At 43.7% G+C, this 22,984-nt stretch overlaps 1 protein-coding gene across 9 annotated transcripts in view; it reads right to left on the reverse strand.

Moving 5' to 3' along the window:
- add3a (adducin 3 (gamma) a) overlaps window positions 1-22,984 on the reverse strand; it is a 97,083-nt gene that overhangs the window by 65,807 nt on the left and 8,292 nt on the right. For 3 of the 9 annotated variants that reach the window (XM_076728858.1, XM_076728851.1, XM_076728847.1), the window contains exon 1: window positions 232-561. The exons of 3 other annotated variants lie outside the window; for them this stretch is intronic. The gene's annotated coding sequence lies outside the window, so the exon portion shown is untranslated. Of the gene's footprint in view, window positions 1-231; window positions 562-11,498; window positions 11,537-21,218; window positions 21,269-22,984 lie in introns of those variants that run through there. 3 more of the 9 variants (XM_076728848.1, XM_076728853.1, XM_076728855.1) reach the window with 2 other exon arrangements.

Consider the following 22,984-nt stretch of genomic DNA (forward strand, 5'->3'; position numbering starts at 1 on the left):
GCTTGCCCTCCAGCTTGAAAACATGTATGAGTTTATCACACATTCATGGTCTTTCTCTTGGTACTGTCAGCTCTGGGAAATGTCACAACTGCACAGAGGCAACATGAGCAGACAGCAGAGAGAGAACACAGCATCTATTATATCACACACACAAACACACACACGCACACACACAGAAGCATAAACCATGCAACCAATCAGCTCGCACTGTAAAGAAATTGCACTACAAACCTGCTGGACAGCCAGTTGGAGTTGAACTGCTGCCTCCGAACCTTCCTCTTCACCAGACAGCTGTGATCCACCTGCACTGCAGCGAGTCCTCTGCCTGTACTGCTCGCTCTCTCGCCCTCTCTCTCTAACACGCCTCTCCCATTCTAACTGGATGCGGTGTAAAACTGTTGCGCCGGCTCTTTCCTTCACGCTCCTCCTACAGTATCTCCCTTTATTTTTTATTTTTTCCTTCCCCACTAAAGCAGGAGCCGCTCTGCTGGATGTGGTTCTGTGCAGAGAGCAGCGCTGACTGAAAACACAACTTGTCTGCTGCACGAGCTGCGGAGGACTAGCCAGCGTGCAGTGACGGGGGAATTCAGTGGGTGCTGGGGGGGGGGGGTTTGCAGAGGGGAAGGGGGGAGGGTCAAACCCGATTTAAATTCACACACACACACACACCCAAGCACAGGGGTGACATGACATGGTCTTTCCCTCTCGGGGTGCTTCACAGATCTTTTGCCTTTTTGTTTTTGTGCCTTTCCTTTGTTCAAAATGTTTTATTCATCGACTCAGACTCTTGAGGGCAAATCGAGGATTCAGAATGAAATTAAAAGTAAAAGTCCTCAGACATGAAAACACTTATTGGTTGTTTTCCCTCCGCCTCTGTTTTTTCATTCTTTTCTCCTCCCATCCCCTCTTTAGCTAAGCTTTCTTGTCCATCCCCTCCTTTCTTTTCAGATAACACTTTCACATTTAAATTTCTCCTCTCCATCATTGTTGCAAAATTTTCCAAAGTCCTTGGCAAGGCACAAAAAAATGCCAGTTTCTTTCAGCAAGGTCTGACAAGAGAACTACCCCTACGCACCCTACATTAAAGGGTCCCTCCCTCCCCATCACACAAAAGAAATTCAGCACTTTGCCTGACAGCAGCTTAACGACGTCCTCATGCATTTGGAAATTGGGGACCTGCATAAAATCAAGATGTTGAATATTTTGTGAGCTTTTTTGTGCTTTTAGAAATTTCAGAACACAAATATACACAGAATATGCTAATTCACTATTATGCAAAGATGTAAATGAAGAGAGAATTAGCAGACCATTAGCTTAGCTTAGCATACAGGCTGAAACAGCTAGCTTGTAGAAACAGTCTGGAACATAAACTGGAGATTTTGCATTTTTGTACAGTAAACTAACAAGATATAATGTGTTGATTTGTGAGTTGTAGAGGTGCTCGTGGGTAGATTTTTCTTACCTTTGGACAGAGTCAGACTAGCTGTTTCTCCTGTGTCTAATCTTTATACTAAGCTATCAATATTCTCACCTCATTCTCAGCAAGCCAGCACATGAGTGCACCGTCCTAGATGTTCCAAAAGCATTCTTCTAAACAAAAGGTCACACATATAAGTGTGTAAGTAAAATGTTAAATCCTACATGGTTGCTGACATTGTGGGTACTTTGAGCAGATTTGAGAGGATACAGATAGTTTATTTGTTCCAGTGCCGTCACAATTGGTCAATTTGTTAACTGGGGGGATAAAAAAGAGGCCAGGGGAATGACACTGAATTAGCATGTGAAAGGCTCACTCAGTGACTTCACACTGACCAGGCTGTCCATGGTGCAGCTGAGGAGGCACCTTCACACGTCTTCCCTCCATGTCCCCTGATCAGCGCTGTGCACTCTCACCAGAGACAAACGAGGCCCATTAGGCACATTACAGGCTTTCACGGACATCATTTCATTATTGGCTTTTCAGCTGATGGAGAGAAGATTGATACTGAGGAAAATCATTCCCCAATGGCCTTCAGTTTCTCAGAACTCTGTTTAGAGGAATTAAAATGGGAATCAGAGGACATTTCACTCCCTCGTGTAAGGCAGATTGTTGATGTATGTAATTTAGGGTCAGTTAGAGCAATAAACAAATCTCGCATGAATTTTTAATTACTGCTTCCTCAAAGACGCTTCCATTTGGAGGGTAAAAGCTTCGCTTTATTGCTGACTAGCACAGAAACGAGGCAGACAGTAATTATAGGAAGCAAAAATATATTCTACTGGCCAAACGCGGCAAGAGCTAAGAGAGGGGGAGTATGGGAGACACACTCTGGCCAGGCTACTGTATACCCAGCTGTCAATCTCTCCGTGGCAGGGATTCCCTGCTTACTCTGCTTGTCTGTGCGGTGAGTGTGGTTTTATGTTTGTCAAACTACATCTCAGACCAGAGGCTCGATCCAGGAAACTGTTAAGTCGTGGTGTGTTGGAATAAACGGCATCCTCAGTGTCGTCTGGAATAATGTGTAGTTGACAGCTAATGGCTCTTGCTTGCAGGAAAGTCTCCAACCTGCATAGTCCAGCACTGTCTCATGACCCTTGAACAGCCCATTAAACACAAGAACCAGAACCACATCCCCTCTCAGAGTCTCCCTCCAGCTCCGAGTGTGCATACCTGTCCCAGAATAAACCTCGCCCTCTGGCCTTCCGCAGCAGAGCCAGAGCTGGATGCCTGGTCTAACATTAGCACATATTTGAGTGAAATGTGCAGGGGCCCGGCAGTCTCCGTGGGTTAAAAAGGGATGCACGTCTAGATTATTTATGAGCAGGACTGCTAGTTGTAACTTTCGACAGTAACTCCTTTAAGGAGAGGATGGAGGAAGATGGAGCAGTGCACTTTGCAAAAGGCAGATGGTGTATACATACTGTACGTTAATAAGCACTCATAGCTGGGTAATTCTAGTTCAAGTAGAACAGGATGAGCTCTTAAGTCAGTATAAAGTTGTAAATCTAAGCTGCTTGTTAATTCAGCTGTGTGCATATGATCTCTGCACACCATAGTAAGATTCATACATTATAAATCATCACGTTGTGGAGTGCTTGTCTGTCACTACCCTTCCAGTAATTGATCCTGACGTGACATTGCTCCATGATTGTGTTTGCATGTATGTGTGATGATCCTTCTGCCAGATGTCCCTGACTCCACATGCTGCCGAATGTCACAATGTCAGCCAGACGAAACCCCCTCTCCCCCATTTTTAGCTGCCTTTTGTTCCATTTAGTAACACCGTACATGAATCTTACATCCATACATATACAAATAGCTTTTTCTAATCAAAAACAACCAAGCACACAGCCGCAGCAGCAGAAGAAGCCATACCATCAGAACTGCAGCATCAACAAGAAGAAAACAATACAAAAGCTCTTTTTATTTGTCGGACTGTATTCTTCTGGAAAAGAACACAATGTGCCCAAAAATCTGATAAAGTAGTAAAAGAAACATAATGTCTGTGCCCAGATTTCAACTCTGTGCATGCAGAGTAAATAAGCCCTTTCTACTCCCTGCAAACACCAGATGACAGTGGAGCAATTTAACTGCTGACGTAAGCTCGAAGGCCCCGAAAAGGCCAGAGGAAGTGCTGGGATCCACCTGCAGCGGCGTGCAGTGGCCTATTGGTCTGCGTCCAGTAACATTGAAGTCGATGCAAGAGGGACTTCATCACAGCGACTGCCTGTCCTTTTTAGACAGAAATAAGAGCCATATAATGTGAAACTACACAGGAAATTCAGATAATAGTTTATTTAGTAATAAAAGTCCCTGCCTAACATCACACAACACAACCTGTAAATAGTGGAACTGTATGTATGTTGTGTTCATGCATTACTTATTAAACTCCTTCAGAAGTCTATAAGGTTTCACATTTCATAGCTCTAGATGTTAACAAAATATGACATTTAATAAATAATTCATGGATATATGTCGTATTTTATAATAACTAAACCTGACAAAAAGGCCCTGAGCACTCTGCTTTGTTAATCATCCAGATTTATTTTTCCGTATTTATTCGCAGAATTCGGTCACCTCGAGTCCTGAGGCAACCTCCCCTCCCAGCGTGGGGTGTGGAGACTCTTGGCCTATTTGCATTGGGGAGGGGTTCCTCTTTAATTCCCCATGTTGACTGTAACACCATGTGACAGAGGTAAACACTGTGTTTCAGCTAATGAGTCCATGGCTGGCACAAGGTCAGGAGGTGCTCATTACGGTAAAGAGGCACGCTGTGACAGGGACTTCAACGTCTCCGTGTGTTGGGTAGAACATGTTTGCAGGGTTACCCTGTGTTCACTCTAAAATGAATAATCCAATGCATAAACTGGCAATGAAGGCACATGGTTTAAAACTGACCTCAGATCAGATGAACACCTATTACTTTTCTTTCCTTTGGACAGAAAAATGCTCGCGGTGGTAGCTTCATAACAGTGATGTCAGGTTCAGAAAAAGCATAAAAGTCCTCTTTCTACAACAGGTCGTAAAAATATGGACATTCAACGTAATCTCCCAGCGTGGACAAGAGGGAGCTGTTAAGACATGAAGTAAATCTCACACATATCCGAGGGAGGGGGGCTGTCACAGCCCCTCGTCGACGGGAGGCCTGGGTTTTAAGTCTGCCTGGCTCCAGTGGAGACAGCGAGGGTAAGATCCAGACAAACACAGATCGCTGCCAAGCATCGTTACTTACAACACCCACTCCACTCCACAGCACATTTCCACTGCCAGCCGCCAGATTCAGCAATGATGATATTAGATAAAAAAAAAAAAAAAACACAAAAAGCACAAAAAACACAAAAAACCTCTCCTGCAGAGCAAATGAAATTAATTTGAGATGAGCTATTGGAAAGAAACGGGTTTGGAAATTTTGAGTGTTTTTATGCATTAAGGCAGAATGACTGAAGAGTGTAAATATTTTTGAATCATTGTGTGGCTCCATCGTGAATAATGATATGCAATTGTGGCTGTCAGTACCCTCTAAAATCTGGGGGTTTTGGATGTGAAGCTTGTAAAATAAAGCAGAACAATGTTTTCGTGGTGCACTTTCATGACAACTATAATGAGGCGAGTCGTGAAATCCTCTATAATACATCCGGATCAGTGTTACTGAAAACCTGGTTAGGTAAGGTAGAGTGAAGAGGCCCCTCACTGTACACACAATACAGATATTTTCATATAGTTTACACTGACACACATAAAAACCAAGTATTTGAGTGTGGATTTTTCTTTGAAGACTGACCTGACCACTGTCAGGTCGTGTCAGACAGCAGAGTACTGAGCTGTAACACTCCTGTCTCCTCCTCATCCTCCCATTACTGCAAGTCCATTTTCTCCTCTAGTGTCATGAGGAGGCTCTAATGAATCAGCCTACTGAGCCAGGAACAACTGTGCACAGGCTTTGACACTGCCAAAGTGTGTGTGTGTGTGTGTGTGTGTGTGTGTGTGTGTGTGTGTGTGTGTGTGTTGCGGTCCAACTTTCCCAGCCTCCCAGAACACAAAGCTGTCGTTTGTGGCCTCTCAGCACTACAAAAGCCCCACAGGCCACCAGAGCTGAAAGTGAATGTGTGCAAGTCTGTAAGTCTGTCTTTGACTGTAGCTCTATGTGGTTGTGTGTGAGTGTGTGTGTGTATATATATATTTATGTTTAAAATCAGCTGCAGCTTTTTCATATCTTGTGTTTGCATGTGTGTGTGGTCAAGACGTGGCCACATACACCCAGTCTGCATTTGACTGGGATGCGCCTAATGATTACAAGACGCGTCACGTGGCCCAGAACACAAACTCAACCACCAAACCACAGCACGCAGACAGACAACCACGGAGCTAAAGATATACGACCGCTGCAACAAGACCAGAGCTTTGTCTCAGATCTGAACACAACTACAAATAGAGACCAACAAATCATATCAAATATGGCCATAAAACACAACCCAAAAACAATTCACGCGCAATCAGGCACAGACACAAACACACAAAGCAAGCTGGCTGCTGTCAGGACTGATGAGTCACTGAGAGGACAGCTGCTATTTATCAGGAAGACACCCATTCTCATTATAATTAAAACGGTTTGTAACTACAAATCAGCATGTGTCAGTCCTTGGAAAGACCCCTTTAAATTATTATCAATGCACATGATCACCACAAATCTATGTGTGTGCGTGTGTGTGTGTGTGTGTGTGTGTGTGTGTGTGTGTGTGTGTTCTGCTAGGTCCATCAGAGTGCGAACTTGACCTTTTCTACATTCATCTCTCTCTAACCATGCTGTCATCTTTTGCGTGGTGGCTGAACCAAACTCTATAAAAACAAAAATATAAGCCAAAATGGTTTGGTTTGTCTTACTCACTCAAATTTGAACACTTATTCAATACCTCAAGATCAATAAATTTGACACATTTTACAAGATTAACAAGAATAAACTTGGAATGAACTCAGGCCCTCTCATGCTGGAGGGCTGGGTTGAACATCATTATGTGATTATTCATGTCAGATGTGCCCCGCGCCTTTCATGATTTACACCAAAGACTCCCAGAACAGCCCGCCTTTTATTGTTTCCACCCTCTATAAAATCCATCACTTTGGCTGGAAGCCTATACTCTTTTTATGTTTTCTGTATCGGGGCCTATACCCACCAACAGCCTCTCATGGCTGCAGGAAAAACGTGTATAATTCAAAACCTCCTTCAACCTGCAGATTTTGCCCAGTAGTCTACAAACTGAAGCCAGCTTAGCATGTGTGCTGATTTGTCTCTGGCTGAGTAAGTGAGTGTGTGGCACGGACGCGTCTGACTCCGGATGTGTGTGGGAAAAGCAAGAAGAGATACATACAGTATGTGGGCAGAGATCCTCAAATCCACCCATCTGTTAAGGGTATAATGGAGTTCTGGAGTTTGCACCAGAAAGCAACATTTTTGCACTTTAAATTATAGTTTAAAACCACACGGTCCAAAAAAAGTCATGCTTATGTTTCAAACTGCAGTGCATTATCGAAAAAGTACAAATATTCAAATGGAAGGGTACATGCAGATAGAAATCCCGGGGTTAGAGCAAGACGTTTCACAGAAGAGTCGACGACTAACAGCATCTAAGGTTTTTAGAGAAGGAAAGACTCCAGCTATCCCTCTAAGAAAGCCATTTTGCTATTAGCTGCAGTCAAACAGTTTCTCCAGCTTAGACAAGCTTGCTGGAGGTTTGGTCCAATCAGATCGCAGCTCCTTTGTAAACAGCCTCTCAGAGCCAATCAAGGCTAGTCACGCCTACATTTGAAACCTTTTTGACAACAACTGATCATTGCTATTGGGCCAAAAAACCCTGATACATCGCTGTAATTAATTAAGTAATCGAATACTTTGGGGAGTTGATGACTATGAATGGCAGTGGGCGTGACTGAACTAGCCTGGATGGTAAATTAGTTTTACTTTGAACTGTCATGTGCTAAACTATAAATCAACCCCCATATTCAATATTCCCGCCTGTATTTGGCCTGTTGTGGAATGACAACAGTCATATAAACAAAGAATACATTTTTAATAATAAATCAAAATAAATAATATTCCTTCAGAATAACAAGCCAGTAGAGAGGTACGCCTGAAAAGTTTGCATTTACAGTAAGATTTTCATAAAAACGCAGATTAATATCCGTCACCATATGGAAAAATGTCATCGTCATATAAACCATATTGGTGCACTCCTGACTAAAAATCAAGGTGCTTTCAACTGGCAAAGGAATTTCCACCTACACTGAACCCTGATGAATTTACCAAACTCCACTACGTATGTGTCTCTTCATGGAGACAGTTATGTGGGCGGCCGAGTGCATGAAGTTTGGACGAGCCTGCAGATAGGAGCAGCTGTGACGCCGTCCAGATGACTGCAGAGGAGATAGCGAGTCAAACCAGCCGCTCAGGTCACAGAGCTGATGAACTTCAGCACGCATTCAGCCTGAGGAAGTTATCTGGATGGAAACATGCCATGCTCTGTATTAATACGGGCTTACTGCATAAGAGCAGGCAGATCCCAACAAGCCACTGATTTCATTTTCCTTCTGCAGAAACTGGCTATGACTGACATTTCAATCAGGTGCATGACATCAACAGGGCGAGGAAGCCAAAACCGGGCAGCACGCTGAGGCAATTCACAAAGTCACAAGATGAGGAGACTTAAAATGAGGCCGACGCGAGACGCTGAGTAGAGGACAGCTTGTCTTACTGAAGGAAATGTGAAAGAGGAGAGAGGGAGAAACGGGGAGAGGGAGGCAGGAGGAGAACAGGTGACAAACAGCAGGACAACTGAGAAGAGCATATACCGTGGAAGGATAGAAAAATGAGAGTAGAGACAGAGAAGAGAAGAGAAAGACAAATAAACCAAAGACTTACAGAGAAAGACAATGACCAGGGGAAAGTTTTGACCTAAGCGGCCACACTCCAGTGAGCGCTTTAGCAGTCATGTGGTTTTATATCTCTTTCCTCGTCCTTTGTATTTTTTGCTCGGCCCTCAAATCGTCTTTTCAGCCGTCCTTACTCTGCAGACACCCTCTAAAGCCTCAGGAATGCCTGGTCCCGTCCTTCTTTTCCCACCTCTCTTTGTGTCTCTGTTACCTGGATACATGGACACCTTGTTTACTTTATGCGATGTTTCGCTTTCTCACCTTCAACCTCTCTCATAGACATTAGTCACGTAAGACTGATTTGGAGAAATGTTTAGCTAGAGAGAAAGAGGGAGAAAGGACGCGATCTTTTCAGAGACATACATAAGACTTAAAGCTGCTATAATCACTATTTTGCGTGTTAACAATACATGACATTTTTGCCTTTTTCAGCACAATATTTTGGTTTTCATGGTCCACAGTTTTACGGTTTCACCACTGTCATTGGATTTGCTTGCAGACAGACACAGTTAGCAACTAGCAGGCGAACACAGTTGGGCATTTAGCAGCCAAAAAGTCAGATATGTCTCTCAGGAGATGGTAGAGACCGAACACAGAGTGAAAAGATAGTGGATATTGGACCTCTAATCGCCAGCTGGACGCAAACTCAATCCAAATGGCAGATAATGTTGCGCCACTTGATGTGTAAACAAACAGTTTCACTAAATGAACTTTACAAGATGATAATATGTTAATATTGTGTTCACAGCTTGTTGTGCTGCCCCAAAGTGACGAAGGTCTCCACTCTCATCTCACTACCACCAGGTTTCTGCATCACTGGACGACGTCCACATGCCGAATTCGGTACAACAGTGTGTATTACTTCTGGATTCTGCTATCAGTGCAGGATAAACCACATCACAGAAAGCACTACGAAACTCATTAATGGATTACATCAACAGCTGTTAATCCACTTTCTATTGTGGTGTAATTTGTAAATGGAGCATTAGGAGCTTAGCCAGATGGCTTAGCTGTCGTTTGCACACTTAATGGCAGACATGTCCAATCACAAAGCTATCAGCTCCCGTGGGAATCCTGTCCTTGAGTCCTTGTTGGTAATTACGCTGAATAACTTCGAAAGACTTGTGATATTTTTTACGAGATTAGACAAGATTAGATTCAGTCCTAAAATCTGAACACTGTTATTGAATCGATCTGAGACGTGTGACCAATATCAATCGTATCATATGCGACATTAAAAAAAACCACAGCAGAGCATGTTCTGGTCTGGATCAGAGCAGGGAGCAGATGCTAAGTGCTTAACTTTATATGGGTGTAAGTGCTTGATGGTGCCAATTAGAAAATGAAAAAAAAAAAAAAACTCATTTCAGCCTCATGAAGGCTGCTGCTGCTGCTGCTATCAGCCTCTGTGTCCTGATGAAACACACACATGCATGTGTATCAGACAAGCAAGACAAGCAAAGAATCAAATTCCCAGCCATACTGAGTGTAATACCAACCAACAAACTGATGTAAATATAAAGCACAGTATCATCAGCTCACAGTGATCAAAACACGCACAACTTCAGCTCTCAGCAGCTAAACCCGGTGATGCTCAAATGATCCCATGCAGGGACACAGCAGCACCAGCAGCAGTCCTCCGAGACGTATCTGACACATTATGAGACACGTCAGCAAGCTGCACTGTCCCTCCTCGACCTCGCAAGGCATGCACCTGGGAGATCTGCCAAACTGGCACTGAGACGACGAGAGAGATGCTCTAAAAGTATCTGACAGAGAAAGAGGGAGAGCAGGACGATAAGACTGACGCTGAGAGACAAGACGGGTGAAGAGAGACACGGAGAGTGAAAGCCGTTCTTGGTACATCATCTTTTTCAATGAATCTTTAAAAATCCAGCATCATAAAACGTATCCTTAACTCAACGCAAGACACACACACACTCCAAAATCTAGCTTGACACTAAAATACTCTACAGCTTTCTTGCACACGAGAACATATCGTATTTGTTTTCAGAGGCCTTTCTGGAGTTGGATGTGAACATACTGACACTACTGAGACACACAGAGGGGGGTGAGGAAGGGAAAGACGGAAGAAATAAGAACTGCAGAGACAGAATAGGGAAACCAAAAAAATAAATGAGCTGTTAAATACAAACCAGCACACCAGTAAACTAGCGAGTGCTGCTGCAACAAATGGGAATATCTCCGTCGAATCTGAAAAGTGAATTTGTCTAAAGAGGGGAAGGTAGCAATTCTCAAAAAGTGGTATTTCATTCTCAAACACTGAAAAGTCGACGGTGAAATCAACAGGTGTTCTCCAACTATAGGGCTGTTACAGCTGAACGGGCTTTGTGATTAGGCTGTGAAAACACTGGAATGAAAAACAAAGACGAAAGAGTTCGGCAGAACAAAAAGTTAATGGGAATAGTGCAAGCATTCACAGGCTTTACTTCAGGCACCAAGAGTGCTGGTGAAGTGTGCTTCAACAGCCCAACCTTTGCAGTACTTTGCAAGAGCCACAGCGGCCGTCAGGAAGTGCTGCTGCGTTGTGGCACTCGACATGCCCTGCCTTCAACAGGCAATTCATCCATAACGCACTTGTTAAATAAAGTGGTTCACACTCTCATCCGTGCTCTTTCTATGAGCTACTGACAGATGGTTAAAAAAAAAAAAAAGAGTTTTGACAATGCCAGAAAAATACGATAAAAATATATATATCCAGAGAGAGAGAGAGAAACTCGTCATTATTTCCTTTACAGGATAACTTCCAGCACAGTAAAATGTCTGGCCAGAAGCGGTTTGTAAGCTCACCACTGACCACAGCCATGTCATTTATTCAAGGCTCTCCAAAAAGAGCTCACCATCACTCTCCCTTTACCTTCTGCGTCCCTGAGAAAACCAACGAGGAGGGCGGAGGCGTAGGGCCGACGGACCAAAGCTTCAGTCAACACTACATCTCAGACTTTTTTCATTAGATTTCCCATCAACTGTGAGTGTTACGGCGTAAAACAATACTCAGAGCAGAGCTGTCCTGTTGATGCGCTCAACAGGTGTTTTAGGAAGGAGCTGAAACGATGCGTGATGAAATTCTTACCTCTCAGGGGACAGCTCGGGTTTATGACGTCTCGCCAACTAGGACAAAAACAGACACAAACACATTATGACTTTCTGCATTCAAGTGTTCTGCCAACAGCTCTCCACTAAAACTCTGACATATTCTGTGTCTGAGTAGAAGTAATCTGTCACAATTAGAAGCAGACGCGTTCTTTTGCTTTAAATACTATTTACGCATCGTGTGTTTATTGAAGTCTGTAATGCCGGGACACAAAAACACAAATTAGCTTGGAATGAGTGAAATAAAAAGCAGAAATTAGAGGAAGACAGCTCCCACAATAAAGTCTGCTTCATAGCCTGAAGCCTTTTTAATTACCCTTGAAAACTCTGTTTGCTCTCATCAAAAAGAAGATATTCCATGTTAGCAAATACCTGTAATCTTATGTCCTGTTATACATCCCCTGCCTTAGGTGTCTTTTTATGCATACAGGCCAATTTTGACATACGGCAGATCTTGTAATGTTAAATGTCTGTCTATATTACTCTTTTCCAGGAAGAAAGACTGTGAAGATGAATGGACATGTCGTCCAAGTGTCCGTCTCTCTCTCTCTGCTATGCTACAGGAACCTCTACCATCTCTGGATGTGGCTCAATTACTGCCCACGTACGTGTGTTTGTACTGCTAAATCTCACGAGTGTACAGGCGTCAGTGTGTGTGGTCTCGGTCAAAGTGATCAGCAGTTTCCACTACAGAGAGTGGGCTGCACCTCCGTACTGTACTGCGTCACGTGACCTGAGGGACTCGGTCTGCCCTTGATAATCATCTATGTCATCTGCACAAACACCAACTGTGTCAACACAGCGAGCACGGCTCACCGTAGGAGAACACTGAGAGCTATTGATAGCATGTGAGATGTGTTATTGCTGAGGGGGCTGCGCCTGCATTCCATTACAACGATAATTGGCTACTGGGAATTTTTGGGATCGGACCAAAAAAACACGTTAAAACATATTTCAAATCTGTGTATAAAAAAAATGGAAAAATTTGAAGAGAAACAAATTGCGCAACCCTGAACAAAGACGTGATTAACATTGTGTGAATATAATGTGCTGAGATAACGTCTGCACATCTCCCAGATGATCTGAAGACACATCTGACACACTGCCATCATCAAGCTCAGAGATCTCGGGTTCAACTCCACCCTCTGTGACCGGACCCTTAACTTCCGGACAGGCAGACCCCAGGCTAACCACCTTGCACCATCACATTCTCCACCCTGACTCTCAACGTCGGTGCCCCTCAGGGCAGTGCGTACAGCCAACTTCTGTACTGTCCGTTCATGCATGACTGCCTGGCCACCAGAACTCCAACACCATCATTAAACCTGATCACTGGTGATGATGAGAGGAGGTCACAGCCCTGATATCTTGGTGCCAACAACCACGTCAACGCCAGCGAAAAAAGAGCTGCTTGTGTGGACCTGACCTGGACTCACCGTACCAAAACCATCACACAGACATGGCAAGCATTACAGAGAAAACTGCACAGGCCTGCACCTAGATGAAGCTGCCATCCACGGAGAACCTCTGCACCCAGCAGTGCAGGAAGAAGGCCGACAGGATCATCAAACCACCCCAGTCACAAACTGCTCTGCCTGCTGCCGTCTGGCTGACAGTACTGCAGCATCCAATCCAGCAGCGCTCGGCTCAGGGACAGCTTCCACCTGCAGGCTGTAAGACTGTTAAACTGTTGACCTCTGAAGCTCATTACGATGTTACTTTACTCACACTGCACTGCTACACTTTCTACTACTTTTACTTAATGTTACTAACAGTTTACATCTGTGTGTGTGTGTGTTTGTGTCTATCTGTTCATACCTACACCACAGGACCATTGCAGTATGTATGCATATTACCTGTCTACAACCAGCTCTCATAAGTATACACATTTACTACATTTCTGCACATTCTTTCTACATTACAGTTTATCTATTTCATTACTACTGTACACACTCTACCACAGTAGACTATCTCTTGTATTGGATTCTCCTTTTCTCATCTCATTTTACATGCCTGATTGTCTTTTTATACATATTGTATGACAATAGTTAAACAGAACCTGACAACAACAATGTAATTGCCAAAGACAGCTTTACTGCTAATTGCTGCGCACATGACTTGAATCCACAGGACTCACATTAGTTTTAGTAGTATTATTTAGCAGAACAGCTGAAAGCTGAATCTTGCATGAGTTTGTGCAGTCCAAATTATGTAACTGCAGGCGCAATGAGTGGAGGTGCGTCTGGGAGTTGTGCAAAAGGTTTTAGAACACCTGAAAATGAAAAACCCCAGATGGTGCAGCAGTTGTGGAAACATGGTCCAGGTTGCCTGAATGAACAAGAATTGAAACCACATTCATGTGAGCGGAGGCGGAAAAAGGAATTTTCGTTAATTTCTCAGGTGTGGAATGACAATGAGAAGCATCAAGTTTGTTGACAGCAAGTGTACATTCATTCATAGCTCAGATGTTTCACATAAAAATCACTAAGAAGTTAGCAAATCACTCAGTTTAAAAATCCAGGGATGAATTTCAGAGTAAATACGTCTTCAGCGGACAACAGATTCTACTCGGCTTGTTTATCTATACGCCCAAGGCCTGTTCAAACCTAGTTTCATGTAACCAGATCTATCAAGATTCTATATAAGCTGGGATGCTGAGATGGGCAGCAGCTCACACCTGGCATCAGCATCAGAGTCTCAATTTCAAGCATGTTTCGATTGACTACTTGTGGGGCGGTTGTGGCCCAGCAGATAAAGCAGGTTGGGAAGCTCAGATTGGTGGGCGGCATGGAGATAGACAGCAAGGCGTCCCCCAATCCATACATCCTGGATTGCCCACCACTTTAAAATAACATGAGTGCTCTCATCCATGACACTCTAACCATGAAACTCTCAGGAAACACAGCGAGGCCACGATCATTAGCTCTAACTCGTACACAATGCCCGGGTTCACACTGTTTGCAGCATTAATAACCAGTTCCACAGCAACTGCAACAACCAGAACGAATTCCACTTCAAGTCATTAACTCAGCCGGGCACTGCTCTAGACATACTAATTATTTTTCTTTGAACGAGATGCAGAGAGACAAGGAAAACCAGCACAGTTACATAACAACCTTTTCTGCTGACCGCTGTGGTGGCCTCGGCGATTTGGTGGATGTGACTGTCCAGCCACGTAGCATGACCCCCTCCGGCCTCATCATATAAAGTCCAGACAAATTCAAAGTGTTATTTGTGACTGACTATTGCTGAAGCCACATTAGGGGACTTGGGGTCACTTCTAATAGGCAGGATGTACCTTCAAGCATTCAACAAGTGGCTTGACATGTGACCTGAGCTCTAAGAGACACCACTCCATTTAAAAAAGCCCATGGATGGGATGAAAGTCAACTTTACTGTGCGTCTTGTTAGTTTTGCTGCAGTTACACAACAATCCCAACATCTCATTAATCTGATTCTGTCAGATGGGTTCAGAGAGTTGCAGTGTGCGGTCTGTTCAGCCCCGTCGCTCTCTGACGGCGTGGTGGTTGGAGACTCAGTTAATTCGGAGGTATGAGGGGGATGACGGGTGATCCTTTCACTGCTATTCAGCTCATTTGTGTAACTTGTGACTTTGAAATTGAATGAGGAGAAGTGAGATGAGGATATGGCCACACGAAAGGCAAAGACCTGAGGCAAGATCAGAGCAGAGGCCAAGTTCCAAACTGAAACTATTTAGTGGAGCCTTAAGCAAAAGCAGGAGGTGTTAGAATTTGTTTATCTTCTCTGTCACAGAGCAGATGGCAGATAAGATACTGCATCTGGACTGTGTTCATTCAGCAGGATACAGCAGATGACAGTCTGAAAACGGTCTGTTCGGGTGTGAAAATCAACCCATTTAAGTAATCACACATGAACGTGACAGCATCCCGCCATGACAGGTTAACAAGGCAATAGCTGCACATGTGTGACAGCAAGCCTGATTTTAATCTTTACCAAAGTCTTTTACTTCAGTGTGATGCAGTTGCAGTATGTTAAAGCAAGACTAACCTGAAGTGGAACAAGCCAGCTCGTACTGAAGGACGCAAGCCAAACCACCCTCCAAGAAAACCAGGTCAAACTGGAGCAGATACTACTTTAACCTGTGCGGCATCCAGCCTGAATGATCTCTTCCACATTTCAGACTTGGATCTTGATCTTGCCCATTTTTCTTTTAATATTCAAATGTGGATGTGAATGGGATGTAACCTTGGTGCCTGGCTGAAGAGCAGTTTGCACCTGGTGACAGCAGTTTTTCAGATGGTGTGATTCTGTCTGTGCTGCCGTCCACTAAAAGCCCCCTAATCTGACTACTGTTGACTCTGCTTTATTGGGACGTGTGTGTGTGTGTGTGTGTGTGTGTGTGTGTGTGTGTGTGTGTATGCGTGCGTGTCTGCCACTATGTTACGACTTTCCATAAACCAAGTAATTACTGACAATGACTAGAAAAGGCAAACCAAGATGAATGAATCAAGATGTATTCAAATGTATTGGATTATTCTATAGTAACCAACTGTTTTCCTTGAATCTAAAGCCAAAATGAACCAATCACAGGAACCTGACTGTACGGTTCATCATCCACTGATTTCTACCATTTGCACAAAATGGGGTTTCTGCTTGGCCTGCCAAAATCTGCGCATTGACTGCACAGCTGATGGAGGCCCCAGGCAGGAGGTGAATCTGTGAGATGTTGTCTTCCAGTAATTTCACTGGAGAGAACAGCAGTACACAGACAAACAGGGCACTGACAATAAAAGAGGATAAACACAGCCGCTCAGGTCTGGAACAGTACACACAAGCACACATACATTCACGGAGTGTGCATGTACAAACACGCAGATCTCTTAGCAGCACAGGTGTAAATATCAAAACAAACTGCATAAAATCATCCAGAGCTCCAGTGCAATAAACACGACTGTATCTTGGTGACACAACACTGAGGCAATCTGTGACGCAACAGCAGCGTTGTCCCCTTCATCTCTAACCCCTCAGACAAAAAAAAATGGCAGTGTTCACTTCGTACAACTAGCTATCTCGTTTCACAATGGGAACCCCACCCATAAACAAACACAAAGCCACTTGAAGCTCTGCAGCCCCCCTCCACGTTTTCCACCGTGGAACAGCCTCGAGGAGTTTGTCTTCAGGATGAAAACTGCCACATTAACATAAGCAAACCCAAAGCAAATGCAAATGTACTGTAAATGCACGAGAAATCATACATTTGCACATGATCAAACCAGATTTTACTTTTTTGGTGGCAACAATGGGTCACACACACGCATCAATACACAGTCACAAACACGGACCCCAGACCAGCAGGAACCTCTCCACCCCAGACCAGCATGATAATCCAATTTGCATGTTTACTGAAGAAACAACACCACACAGGCTGCAGAGAAGCGGTTGTGGGTATCGTGGGTAGGAAGACGATACTTTAACCGAGGGGTCAAGAGTCAGAGCCCTGACCAAAGCTGACTGAAGAGCATCACTTGAACACTTTATGAAAAAAATGTGGATGCAAACATATCTAAGATCATCATTTCTAACTTCAGCATTCAGTGGTCATGGGTACTGCTGAATGCTGTCTGTTGCTGTGGTCTCCTCCTCACAGGTTGATCTGCGTTCAGTCATGACAGCCCGCCACTCTCTACGAAGCCCTTCTGAGCAGATCACCCAGACAGCTGTATTAACAGGAAGAAACCCTCGCTGAAGGATGAGTTCAGGCAGAGTGTATGACCCGACTCTCCTGGACACAGCCCAAATAAACACTCCGCTTTGTTTTCATTTGTCGTATTAATAATAACAACTCGGAAAATGAGATACGCCATTAATCCAAGCGGACAAACACTCCACTTCAGGGAGGTCAGGGGTCGTGTTCAGACGTACGACGGCAGAGCCTCTGGAGCTCATGCAGATTCAGTGCTTTGCTCAAAGGCACATCAGCTGGGCGAGTGCTTGACGATGTGACACGGGTCACGCAGTTGAAGAATGCAACTGCCCAGCATGCTGCCAAAAACGGTTAGAGAGTTTTGTAAGTGTTACCGCGACTACTGATTCCTGTAAAAATCCTTAACATCCACATGAAACCACTAATTCAAGATGTGACAGACAAAAGGTGCCAAACAGGTATCTTTAAGAAAATAAACAAGCCTAAGCTTGCGAGGTTGAGCTGTAGTTGTGATTTCTTTTTGCGGCTGATTGTGAAATCCTTCAATTCCTACATTTATCTCTCCAACACACATCTCTTAGTTCACACAAGCTGAGGCTCACACTGCAGCGATCCTACAATTCTGCTCTGCCAATGAAAATAATACCAACACATCACAGGAGCACCAACAACGACGTGTGAGTTAGAGACAGATCGCATGTTCCCAATTAATGCAGGCAAGACTCCATTATGACATAATCGCTAACTCAACTTCTTAAGAAAGATCCTGTTCTTATGTCCATGTTGGGAACATTTTGGACTTGAAAAACATGTAACACACACACACACACACACACACACACACATATATATATAGACACATCACACCACACCACAAGCCTATTTGTCATTTTTTCCACTTGCTGTCATGTCCCAGAGGCCATGAAACACATTTTTTCCGGAACACCAGACTCAGGCTCAAGCTGATGACATCATCTTTAGGACACACCACCACAGTCCCTTTGACCACAAGACAGATGACATCACTCGTCCAAGTTATGCACAACAATTGCTGCTCAAACATCACATTGTGTAATTGGCCCGTAAAGGGCACAGGAATATGGTATGAGGGGATATCACATGGCCTTGTGCTACACATTGTGTGTGTCTGGCTTCCCACCCGAAGTGTATCAGTGACCGTCCTGGAAGGACAGAACAAAAGATGGGTCCTATTCAGCGATTTCCTCTGCTGAGGTAAAGGAAATGGAGCCCTGCCATATTTCCCATCCTGCGACAAGAGTCTGAAACATGTGACATGACACCATGCACATCTGACAGGGTATCTCTCCCCGACTCCGACCAGATACATCCTCAGTGGAAACTGTGAGTCTGAGTGATTGAGGTGGCGGCGATCCATCAGGACGGGGAACTGATAAGGAAGGAAGGTCTATTTGTCATGAAAATCTGTGTTTAAATGCTCAGAAGCAGCCACTGTCATGTTTACTATGGGGGCTTCCTTTCAAAATAAAACTAAAGATTAAAACTATTGTCTGTCTTTGTCCCATTACATGCACTGTACCAGGAATGAGCAATTTCTACTGAGATTTAACTATTTCTCTTTACAGTTTACAATGGGAATGACTATTAGAAAAGAATTGATTCATAGGACATCTTTGTTCCTATGTGTGTATGACAGGAATAGTTTTTCTCTCAGTTTTTAAATCATAATCTTAGGGTGGATCTTTCCTATAAAGGAAGGGTTGTGTTGACGCCTGAATGCACAGGATGTCATGCAACATCACTCCTTGAGTAACTGCTGGTGACATACAGGGAACACTGGGCGTGAGAGGCTGCAGTCTGCTATCAGATGATCAGCTTGTTTGTTTCTGCTCAGCCTCAGCAGGTTCTCCTCCGTAGTAACTGAGAAAATAATATCACAGCCCGGCTGGAGAGGATGAGTGACAGCCGGTGGGAGCAGAGACAGATGGAGAGAGCTCTGCTGACATTTGTATACTGTTTTAATATTAGGGCCCAAAAAATTCACACAAACCTCAGTTTTACTCAGCAAATAAAAAAAAGAACCAACAGAGAGAAACATTTACAGCTTACAGAACATCCCCCTGATTCTTCTTCTTGCAGTGAATTCAAACACACCCAAAGGGAGATCGCTTGGTTGTATTTCAAAATGTTAACAATGCATACACGAAAACACGTCAGTCTGTGCACTATGCACACAAACAAACGCACCCCGCAGGCACACATGAACTCACAGGCTGCTCGGTGATGCCCGAGGGGGCTACTGAGCAGAATGCAACATGCGTCACTAATGACATGCATCGACCCTGCAGCAGAGAAGCACAGCGACGCCAACAACAGTGTGAAGACAAAGTGTTCCTGTACGTACAGTGGAGGGATTTGTCCTGCAGAAACACTGACCTGAATACTGGACGGAGGTGAGAGCACAGGCTGCTTTATATAGCACCTCAAAGAAGACACAGTAAATGGCTCAGTATAGGGTTTTTACATCATTCACAATGAAGTTATCAGTTACACACACTTGAGTGCATTTGAGAAATATAGCTTGATTTGCAAGATGGTTGGGCTGCACCAGTTAAAGTTAGTAGCCATCCTTCAACATACAAAATAATGATAATAATAATAATATGTAATGGAGCAGACACTGCTTTGTGATGTCAGCATAGTCTCACTTGTACTCATGCTGCTTCCTGTGCATGTGTTAGAAAATAAAGCTATTACCATGTTACATTCATCCAATATTTCCTCCCTCCATCTGAATGGTATCCTCTGTGATCTTATGATGCCCCGTCCTTATAATTTTTATGACAGAAGTCATATGACAAGTCACAAAAGGACGCATTAGCTGCAAAACTACTCTTTGCTCAGTGTATCAATCAATCAGTACCACAGTAATTCAGCCACAATGTGCATACTGGGCAAATTTCAAAGAGCAGTTTCATATTGTGCTGTAAAGTAGTATTTGCTGTACCTCTGACCACACCCAACTGCGATGTCACAGTGTACTGAACATACCCTGGAGTGCAATTTACATCACTGCAGAAGTGTTAGCAGTTAAGTCGCTCTTTGAAAATGCCTACGTACATGACAGAGCTAATTCCAGATATCTAACGTCCCTTTGAAATGTCAGATGTAACCATGTACAGTCCAGTACTCTGAGGGTTAGAGGCCACTTTAAAATGTGTCTGCCCTGTTTGATAGAACACACGAGTCCTGCTGTCACATTTCAACCAAACATCAGTGGTAAACAACACAAAGAACTGGAATATCCAGACAAATCTTAAGGTATGCAGTGATACACTACATTACTGACATCAACAACAACACTGAAAACAAGCACTGTGACCACTGGGCTATATTCAGATGCATGATGCCCTGTGTGGTATTTCTGGCCATGTGTGCAAGAATGAGAGGTCATATTAGCAGATGTAACTGAATAAACACACACAAGGGCAACGTGACTATTTGTGATCCAGCAGGAGGAGAAATAAACACTCTGTGGATTAGCACCACGGTGGTCCCGCAGATCCAGTGTCACCACACACATAGCTCGCACTCCACCACCGGCACCACTATGCTCGTGATGCGCTGCAACTTTAAATACAACCTATCTCTACGGCCATCTCGGTCAGTAAGCTAAAAACACATACACTTAACACACGGCTGATTGACAAGTGATTTCTGGCCACCACGAGAGCAGAAACACCAGAAAATCGAGCCTGTGGTATCTCAGATGTCACTGAAAGAACAACAGCGATCACTCTTCTCTTCCACGTAAACAACGCTGTTTTCTACCACACATCTAAACAAAGAGCGCTAAATCAATTCAAACCATGACTACGGACAACAAGTAATTGTCACAACACAACATTAAGACCACAGTGGGCAGTGCTGACTCAGCACTTCAGTTCAGCGGCAGCGAGGATGAGAATCAACATTTAGTACACAAGCTGACCCAGTTAGAGATGAGACAAGAGAGGAGGACAGCTCAGTACATACCCACAGCAGCACCAGGACCCAGCAGACAGCCAGGCTCAGCACTGCCAACAGGGATTGTCACTGGGTGTGTGTTGTGACAATACCATGGTGTGTCTGTGTGTGTGTGTGTGTGTGTGTGTGTGTGTGTGTGTGTGTGTGTGTGTGTGTCCAAAAACAGGAACCAAGGCAAGGGTGTGCCTGCTAAAACAGTGGCAGATGATTTGGTAAATGCAGATGTTTGTTCAGAGAGGCAATAAAGCAAGTTTCCTGGACACAGGAGGCCAACAAGAGTTCACATGTGCACATACAAAAACACACACACACACATTCTAATTAGCTGCATTTCCAAAAAGCTGAATAAGAGTAAACTCGTATGAATGAAGACAATTTTCATTTTCTTGGTTCATGGTAACACATGATGGTGAACTGAATATTCAATAACACTTTTAATGGCAACATCGTGTCTCTAGGATATTGTGATGGGGACTTTTCACTATTTTCATGCCTTTTATAAACGATTAATTGAGGTGTTAGCTTCCCATCAAAACAAACTTAATGGCGGTCGCTGGTAGGGGAAACTAACAAAAAAAAAAAAAAAAAAAGAAGAAGAACAAAAGAAATCAGCCCAAAAACAAAAAAATTGAGAGTCATTAAAAAGGAGGGAGTGAAGTTCTGGAAAAGAAAGAATCACTACAGTTTAAGACCATTCACACACTCATTCATCAATGCCACACACAAAACCAGGAGAGCCAACTGAAGGTGTTAACTCTCCGGTATCACACACACAACTAAAGCAGAGCCACAAGCCTCCTTTTATAGAGCAGCCCGGCTGATTAGTTCCAGCTGCGCTAATGAGTGAAGGTGCCATCAATAGGTGCACATCATTGAAGGGGTGGAGCTTACTGCCTACCTTCCACCATAACAGCGTAACCCTAATTAATCGACACTGAAAATAATCATTAGCTGCAGATCTATGAATGCACTCGATGTTTGGCCATTTAGCTTTTTCAATTCATCCACGAAACTCTCATATTTATCATTAGATTTATGCACTGTGCTGCACAAAATGTGCTGATACTGTAATTTAAATAAAGGTTTATTAAGACATAGACCAAGAAGTTCAGGAAATACATCCACCAACACCTAAAACAGAAACTACTGTGGCATTTAATGTTACCGAGGTTAAATCTGATGAAGATTTTCATTCTCACACCTCAAAAAACTCATTCAAACAACAACCAATTAACACATCCACATTCAAATACAGTGGATCAACCTGACATAAGATCAAAATTATCAACCAACCGAGAAGGTAACCGGTGCAACAAGTGCTACCACATTTTATTTTACGACTAGCGCAGTGCTGACGACATGTTGTGTCCATGGCTGGTAAGAACAGAAAGTTCAGAGAGTGCTCCTTAAGAAACACACACTGCAAACCAGCACGACCATTACACAGAAGGTCAGTTCCAGAGTGATTTACCTTTCTGCACAATGATCAGAACATAAAGGGTGCACTCAGAGAAAGTCACGCAGAAAGAACAAAGCACGCCGTCAGAGCTGAATGTCACTGCAGGATTCAGGGCTGAGGTTGTGTGTTTCTGTGTGTGTGTGTGTGTGTGTGTGTGTGTGTATATATAGAAGAGTTATGTTGCTCTGTAGGACTTTTATAGCGCGGTAACAAAGCAGCAGAGAAATAGAGAGAGGAGAAGAAAACAAAAGAGACGACCAGGCAGTATAATTAGAATTAGATATGGTGTGTATGCACACACATGTGCGTGCGCGCA

The sequence above is a fragment of the Chaetodon auriga genome, chromosome 4 (genome assembly GCF_051107435.1).
Source record: "Chaetodon auriga isolate fChaAug3 chromosome 4, fChaAug3.hap1, whole genome shotgun sequence".
Lineage (NCBI taxonomy): Eukaryota > Metazoa > Chordata > Actinopteri > Chaetodontiformes > Chaetodontidae > Chaetodon > Chaetodon auriga.